General features: G+C 33.1%; 1 protein-coding gene across 2 annotated transcripts in view; it reads left to right on the forward strand.

Moving 5' to 3' along the window:
• Positions 1 to 8956, forward strand: part of LOC106457053 (protein tiptop-like) — a 113611-nt gene that overhangs the window by 81984 nt on the left and 22671 nt on the right. The window contains exon 2 of one of the 2 annotated variants that reach the window (XR_002610061.1): positions 931 to 1014. The exons of the other annotated variant lie outside the window; for it this stretch is intronic. The gene's annotated coding sequence lies outside the window, so the exon portion shown is untranslated. Of the gene's footprint in view, positions 1 to 930; positions 1015 to 8956 lie in introns of those variants that run through there. 2 annotated transcript variants of the gene reach the window in all.

An 8956-nucleotide genomic window follows, 5' to 3' on the forward strand; every position in this document is an offset into this window, starting at 1 on the left:
ACCAGAAAGAAGGTGTGGGGAATACACTTCGTCCGGTCAAAAACTAAGGGCACTTAAGATCCCATGCACATTGAAACAAAGTATTGATAGATATTTATCTAAAGTTGTTCTCAAAATAAACTAGGTATGTATATATATATAATCAAAACGCGTACAAGTTCCATCCGTGAATACAAAAAATATATATTACAATTAGATCATTTTCCAACTCGAAGTATTCGAATCGTTCAGTTATAGAAATTAACATATTATAAATATGTGTATACTTTGAACTTACAATAGCAGAAGTTAAAAAGGGACTAACATAAACGCATTGCAAAATTCCTCTGGTGGACTTCATTTCTGTCTTCTGATAAATATCAATAAAACTGCTTATATAGTGGTAACTACAGAGGAACGTTTCTTAAAGAAAACCAGTTAGTTCTGCTTAGCTTTTGTAAAGTATATTAATTAACAAAATCATAAACAACCATAAAGCTACTGCACAAAATTCTAAGTGCCAATAATGATTTTTTTTTCACATTTTGTTGACCCCTTTTTTTATATTGATATTTGTTACCCAGATGACATTCGTCCTAAACTATCTGTGACATTAACCTCTGAAGAGATCAAAATCAAGACTATAAATATTTTATATTCTACATTCCTGTTCTAGGGACGGCGGCTAGCGCAGATAGCCCTCGAGTAGCTTTGCGCGAAATTCAACACAAACAAAGATTCCTGTGCACAAATTTTGAAGGCATATCATAATTTTCAATATCAGTTTAATCTTTACGTCGGTCCATCTTTAATTTATCCTTTAATAAATATATATTTAACGTCAGTTTGTGTCATCATAAATATCTAAGAATATAATATTCTACTGGCTTCAAATTTTGATTCCATTATTTCTTTGTTGTTTAATTAGTCAAGTATGATCTCTTTTTTTAGGTTAGCTTCACCCGCAGAATCGACAAATTTGACAATTTGTTTCGAGCAACATAGGAACTTTTGAGGTCTATACTAGCGAGTAATCCAACAGATATAGACACTTCTGCTTATTCATGTTGTTTTCTATAGATTCTTTTCTTCGAACGCTATTCTTCTCCAGGTCAATTGGTTATATAAGTATAGGTTTCTACTAATATTAACATCTTGAGAAAAATCACCAATTTTTCTCATTGCCTCATAAAAAAAATGAATTGCGTTTAACAAAAAACAAAATGTTGAGTATTTTGTATTATCAATTGAAATGTTCGATATTTTGCATTAATTTGAAAAACAGGACCGTATAAAAGAAATTATAATCGCAGTATGTCTATGTTTGTAAATTGAAATTGTACAAATTACACGAAATACTTCCAAGATATTTGAAGAATAATAATGACATAATCATTAAAAAAAATCGTTTATATCTCGTTATGCCTCACCAATATTCAGAAAAATGTTGAAAACTGTTGTTTTTTCCTTAGTGCAAAGCTACACAACGTAGTGTCTACCCTCTTTACACCACGGGGAATCGAACCCCGGATTGTAGCAGTGCAAGTTCGTAAACTTACTGCTGGTTAACTATGAGACTTTTGGAGACAACTGGGAAACATTTACTGAATTGGTAACTTCGTACTCGTCATGTGTAATTTACTTCTTTTAAACACGCATACTTGAAACAGAAGAGTTAACTTATAATATCAATATGTTAAGGACTTAACTCAAAGAAGTAGTTGATTTTTTTTGATAATCGCATCAGATTCAGTGAAGTAACGGTTTTTGTTTTTATATATAAAACTACAATACGTTTTTGTTTTCAAGATGACTGAACTGGTCATATCACCTTTAAACTCCCATTTCGTATTGGGTTTATTCAGTTTTCAAACGACCTTCGCTAGGGGGCGGGGTCATTCTGGGATCATGCTGACATTTGACGTGATGGATGGGCGAGTGTTCAATGGGTTAATGGATGGGAGCAATTAAAGCAAACAGCAAACTAATGAATCACTGGTGTAGCTGCTACAGACAGATACTCCCGTCAGCCTTTACCCACGGAACCATGCATGATTCACCAAATAGAATTCATTTTCTTGGACCGCCTTTCGATCAGCTTAGCTATTAAAAGTTTTCCTGCAGATCACTCTATGTATTTATATGGCAAGGTCGTCCCGGAGCAATGCGCTCCTACACACTTTTTTTTTTCTTTTCACGGAACGCACTATAACCAGTAGGGATGAGCATAAGTTGTAGGCGGACAAACCTATAGAGGGCGCAAGATTCAGTTCTGTTTATTGTTAATCATCAACATTACAGTAATTAACGTTAATAAAAAGTTAACCATTCCAATGATGTGTCGAAAATTATCAATAATGAAGCTCCTTACCAAATGTATTTTCGCTTTATCTATGCAACATAGCTTTTCTATCGTCCCATTTCCCTAATTGCACTCGTTCATAATCACTTGCAATTTGTTGGAAATAGTAATGCAAAAGTACCTAATTTCAAACAATTCCAATTTGTAATTTTTATATACTATAATATATTGAGCTATTTGGATTCGTGTTAATATTCTGGATCTTTTTTTCCCCCAGTCTAAAAACGTTTTTGTTTTAAACTCTCGATATCACGAATTATGCGAACAACAATATGATTACCTATATATATCTTTGTTTCTCTACTAAATGTCTCAAATACCTTTTCATGTACAACCATCAAAACAGTTCTCGAATCTGATTTACTTTGGCGTCACTTAAAATTCGACAGTAGACCTGGCAATCGGTTGAATGTAGGATTCGTATTATGACATGATTTGTTTAACACCGTTTTTAATCTAAAAAAGTTAAACCTCTTTTCTTAAGGTTTATTAATTCTGTTTTCCCATTTGTGAAATCATAAAAAATAGGAAAATTCTCCAGAAACGTATTATCATGAATGAGATAATGAAAAAATTTTAAAGTTTTTAATGCAAATAGACACACACGTGAAAATATCAGTGAACAAATGATCCAGTGTGTTACATGTTCTACATTTACTAGTTTAAAACAGAGCAGTTTTTAATACAGGAACAGATAATTGGCAACGTAAGCTCATGTTTCTATGAGGCACAAAGCTAAACAATGGGCTATCTGTGCTGTGCCCACCGCGAGTATCAAAACTCGATGTTTAGCGTTATAAAACCGTAGACTTGCTCTTGAGCCCCCGGAGTGCTCAACGTAAGCTTTACTGTTTTGTTGTCGCTAAATACTTATACAAAATAAAATAAAATACTGATTTATTCATTTTTACTGTAGACAATGTTGCACAGCGGAAACTTAGAATGTATACAAATGAAAAAATGTTAATAAATATTAATTTTCCCTTAGTCAACTGTTACGGGTATAATATTGATATATTCATAAAATATTATCTAAAAATCAAAATCAAAAACTTTTGAAAAGTCCATCGTTTGTTTTCGGTTGTCTAGCACGTTTGAACTCTTGTTATTCCTTCGGGTAAAAGATCCATGGAAAAAGAGATGAACATAAATTTGTACTTGAATGGCATTAGAAAATAAAGGAACGTGGATCAACTTAGGACACCAGGACTACCCAGAAATAGACCTGTAACAAGTCGCACTTCAGCTGTAGTAAGCAAAGTGAGGTGTCTTGAAACAAGCGGCAATCCACAAACACAAAGATCAATGGCAAAAGGTGCCCACGCGTCCCAGTCAATAGTCTGTGCTATTCCCAGGTAAATCCGTGGTAGACTTCTGAGGGTTTCATTCTGAAGATTTTCAAAACTGAATTTAGGTTATTATTTGTGAACGACTCCTTACATGTAAATACCAATTTTGAAATAAAACGATTCAGTCATACCTGAGAATCACCCAAAGCTACTTGATCCCACATTTTTGGGTCCCTGTCATGACTTTTTCGAAAAAAAAACAACGTCTTCTTCATTTATATTTATTGAGGATCAAGAACTTACGTGCAAAAAGTCAAATCGTTTTGTCAAAATTTGTAGGTATAGTTCGAAAATTATAAATTATAATTATAAAAACAGATACATGAGTTGAGAAATTCTATACAGATATTACGCATGATAAAATCATAAAAAATACATTGAAGTTTGTAAATGGATATTATTTTTACTACCTCGTCTCTAACACACTGACAATATAAACAATGAATTGAATCAGTCATTGCTGAAAACTAAGAGTGAAGCTCTCCTCTACGTTTCATAAAGAAATCATGGTATCAGTTAGCCGATCGGATATAGGCTGTCAATTAGTCATGTTTTCTAAAGCTAATCAGTCTATTTTACTAATAATCATCTAACTTATGAACACAAGAAGTATATTATTTGGTTAATGCATCAAGATTGTTTAATGATAGATGAAGCAAACTGTTTCTGAGACCGTGCTTATATAATCAATTATCAAGAACTTTCGAAACAACCTCCTTTAATGTTACTACTGAGTCTGTTTTCTCACCGATGTGTAGCTTAGTAATGACATTCTAGTAACAATTATTTTTTTCACTTCAAAAAGCATTCATATGTAATAAATAACCGCATGGGAAAGTCATTTGTCAAGTTTGGTGTCTGATAGTCTTTCAGTTTTAAATCAGTTGTGGTGAACAAACTAGGAAACAAACAACGTTCTTCCCTCAATCTATAAGGAGCTAGGTTATGTATAATTTTTACATGTTAGTCCAATGTCATAATAATCGTATATTTAAATATGAAATACATATGTGCAATAGACCTCCATTACATTATTCAATAAATCAGTTCGTTTATGCTCTGATTTTTAATTGCTAGATTGATGCTTACAAAAAGATTCTGAGAGCATATACTTACAAGGTAACTTTGACTTGTTTAAGAAATACGTATTTTCAAGCCACTAAGATGAAAGTTTATTTAAATCTGTCTATTTAAAGACTAGAAAGCCTTCATTCGTTCTGAGAGTTTACGGACAATAATGGAATAATTAAGTAAAGAAAAATGAGGGTAATTAAAATTTATTCGAAGTTCAAAAAGCCTTCCTTCAATATGAATTATGTGAAGTCAAAAAGTTATACAAATCATTCCAAAACAGGGTGAACAAAATATATTACAAGTTACGAAAATAAAACTCGTCAAACAATTATTGAATATTTAAATAATGATCATCAGCTGGTGAATTCTTACAAATTTAAAACATTTTGAGTTTTTGTCTTTTGGAAGTATAAATGTGTCTCCTTTTTTAATTTTGTATTTTGTTGCTTATTATAAGTTAGTCATTGTCTGTTGGTTTCTCTTTTCATTATTTCAACACCTCACATACAGAGTAAATATATATATATATATAATTAGTTTTTGTCGAATTAATTAATGTCATAAAGGATGAAAAAGTGGTTATGGACAAACGAAAACAACTTACGAAAATGAAATGAGCGTATATCATCAAGTTGTCAGACGTCTTTTCTTATGGTGTCATTGGCTTAGGTGATGAAATCCCACGATTTGATGCCCTATTATTTTACCACAAGCTGGAGACGATGGGAAAGATCACGCAGGTGAGGTTACCAGCTTTGAAAGGATCAGACGGCATGATTTATGGCGGGAAAACTGAGCTACTCATGTGTGTGTCAGTTGCGAAAGCAGAAAAAAGTTTTACTGGTTGTGTTTCTGCCCATGTCAGTAATTACTGAACTATAAGCTGTTCTCTTTTCTTCCTGCTTATAAAGTCCAAGAAAATGTATTTGAGAAACCAAAAGAAACTGATGTTAGTTTCTTACTTCGTTAATTATATTTCGACGACTCATGACAAAACAACAACAACAAAAAAAAAACGTTCACCCAACAAATCTATTCAGAAAGATAAATGGGTAATTAACAACTTAAAATTTTGCGTTTTTTTTATGATCTTGTTTCTGACAGAAAGTTGAAGTCTCAAATACTTCTTTCTTACATAAAGTTGAGGTTTCAAATACTTGTTTTTGACAAGATGCTAAAATGTCAAATACTTCTTTCTGACAGGATGCTAAAATTTCAAATACTTTTTTTTCTGACAGGATGCTAAATTTTCAAATCCTTCTTTCTGACGGGATGCTAAAGTTTCAAGTACTTCTTTCTGACAGGATGCTAAAGTTTCAAGTACTTCTTTCTGACAGGATGCTAAAGTTTCAAATACTTCTTTCTGACGGGATGCTAAAATTTCAAATACTTCTTTCTGACAGGATGCTAAAATTTCAAATACTTCTTTCTGACAGGATGCTAAAATTTCAAATACGTCTTTCTAACAGGATGCTAAAATTTCAAGTACTTTTTTCTGACAATATTTTGAAGGTTCTATAGGAAAAACACCAAAATAAAATTATGAACGTGCAGCGTGCACAGCAGACACATTATCGTGACAGCTGCTGCACGCACACGAACAAACATTTAAAATAAATACAACAAAAGAAACGACAGTGGAAAAAAACAAAACAAGATAAAAAAATCCCTTAAAGACAGCATGAAAGATAGAAATTTCAAAAAGACATTAGGAAAAGTCCTTTTTTGTGCTATTATAGCAGCAAAACCACACAAAATCTTAGCTAGAATTAATGCTCTTGCCCCTTTCTCCTCAATTCGTGGAACAGCTAAGGCATACAACTTACTTTGAAACATTGTATTACGCAAGTAGTTCCTTATAAGGTTGGATTTAGAGAAATATATCTGCAATTGGTACTTTTACATCTGGTGTTAGATACAATATACAACACCAGGATAATTTCATGACACGGTATAGTGTTCTATAATGAGGAGTTCTACTAAATATCTCATTGTTGATATCGAACGTAGATCACGACAAAGGGTTAATCTCAGGCTCAGAAGCTCCTGTGATAACTTCCAATTAGATCTTCTTTGTAGATATTTGCTAAAAAACATCAGCTTTAATAATATCATCATTTATAGTACTGAGAAGGTTAGATGGATTGAAAATATTAAACTTCTCCACTACCCTCCGCGTTCATTATAATTGTTCTTGCAGTTGGTTTAATCACGTTAACAACTACTTTTGCAAATATGTTGTCTTTATGTCCTGGAATGTTTCATCCTGCGCGAATTCGTCAAAATGTTGTAAAAATTTCCACATTTATGGTCATTTTGGCCAGCCTTTCAATAACTTTTCTCCAACCTTCATCTTTTTTTCTTTTTTAGCTTGATCTTCTAAATGCTTATCTATATATCCGTTGAGTTTCCATTTATCGTAAACGCAGCACGTTGTTGTAAGCACAATGTGTTTTGTTGTACAAATGTCGTGATATCTATCTTGACCATCCATCATGGTATTGCTTGTGTCGTCTTTCTACAAACAACCAGCATGGTTCACACTCCACAGTGCACACAATCGAGAAGCTGCGAGCAACACAAACACGACCTTTCGAGTTTTGGGTCTATTGTTATCAAGACCATCTTTAGGCCAACATATTATTTCTGCTTCGTTAGTTCTAGTACTTCTTTTAGAACGTTTTTTCTCTACTAGCTACCACATACAATGGTAGGCCTCTTAGTATACATTTGATTCTTCTACCTCTGAAGACCTATTTAGTTCATTTAATGGCATTTCTGCATCTTGAAATATTACCTGTACCTCTGGTGCTATACTACTATAGCTTGGCACTTCTCTTTATAGAGACTGCAGCTCTACTAATGACTTTTAAACATTTGGTGTATAAAATGTAGACAACGAATAGCACGATCGATGTGTCGTGAAACCTCTATCTCTAGGATTGTTAAAAAAAATTTCAAAAACTAGGCCTACATGAATTATTTTAATTGTTGGCATGTGTACAACATTTTGCGTGTAATAATGCACAGTATTTCTTTGCTTCTTCAAATTGTATTTATTTTCACTCGGCGGTCTATTTCATTTATTTCAATCTACTTTATAAAATTTAAACTGACTTCAGTCTTTGTTCTAACTTCTCTCAAGTTCTCTGAGGAAACCTTGCTCCCTCTTGCTGCATCTGCCATATTTATGCTATTGAAGATCAACAATAATCTACCATGTTATTGCCAAGTTGGTTTGGTAATGTTTCGCTCTGCTTCGTATACTTATTGTTCTGTTAGCTCTGGTTTTGCTAGATTGTTTGTTTTTGTGGCTCTCTTTTTTTATTTGTGTGGGTGTGTTTCTGATCCTGTTGCGAAGCATTTAGTTTCAAGTGTTTCTGAAATAGCACTATAAAACAATATCTTTGAGTGGTGTAAAATATTTTATGTTCAAGTAACAGCCACAGAAATTATTTGAAAACTATTTACATATTGTGTTCAAATAGCTTTTTCACATTTCTAACTACGAGTGTGTGAAACGATTTTATTTAACAAAAGTAATTGCATTTAAACTCTAAGCACATTAATCGATTCTAAACATTTAGGTTTTAATTATCAGATATATCAACGTATACCTTAGAATACAAGTTTGTAATATGTTTAAATAAAGATAGTTTTAGTTGTTATCTTATGTAAATATTCATATTGGAAAATATTTCCATAACATATGGTCCCTCGGTGGGCCAGTGGTAAATTTGTGGTCAACAAACTAAAATCTGGGTGTCAGTTACCCGCGGTGGACAGAGAGCAAATATTCCATTGTAACTTATGTGATTAAGGAACGTGAGCAGTATTCTAATAAGATAACCTTCCTGTAAATATATTTAATCCTCTCGACTTAGATCTGTTAATCTGTGAGGAATGTGAGCAGTATTCTAATAAGATAACCTTCCTTTAAGTATATTTAATCCTCTCGGCTTAGATCTGTTAATCTGTGAGGAATGTGAGCAGTATTCTAATAAGATAACCTTCCTGTAAGTATATTTAATCCTCTCAACTTAGATCTGTTAATCTGTGAGGAATGTGAGCAGTATTCTAATACGATAACCTTCGGGCCCGGCATGGCCAGGTGGTTAGGGCGCTCGACTCGCAATCTGAGGGTCGCGGGTTTGAATCCCCGTCATACCAAACATGCTCGCCCTTTCAGCCG

The sequence above is a fragment of the Limulus polyphemus genome, unplaced genomic scaffold (genome assembly GCF_000517525.1).
Source record: "Limulus polyphemus unplaced genomic scaffold, Limulus_polyphemus-2.1.2 Scaffold287, whole genome shotgun sequence".
Classification (NCBI taxonomy): Eukaryota; Metazoa; Arthropoda; class Merostomata; order Xiphosura; family Limulidae; genus Limulus; species Limulus polyphemus.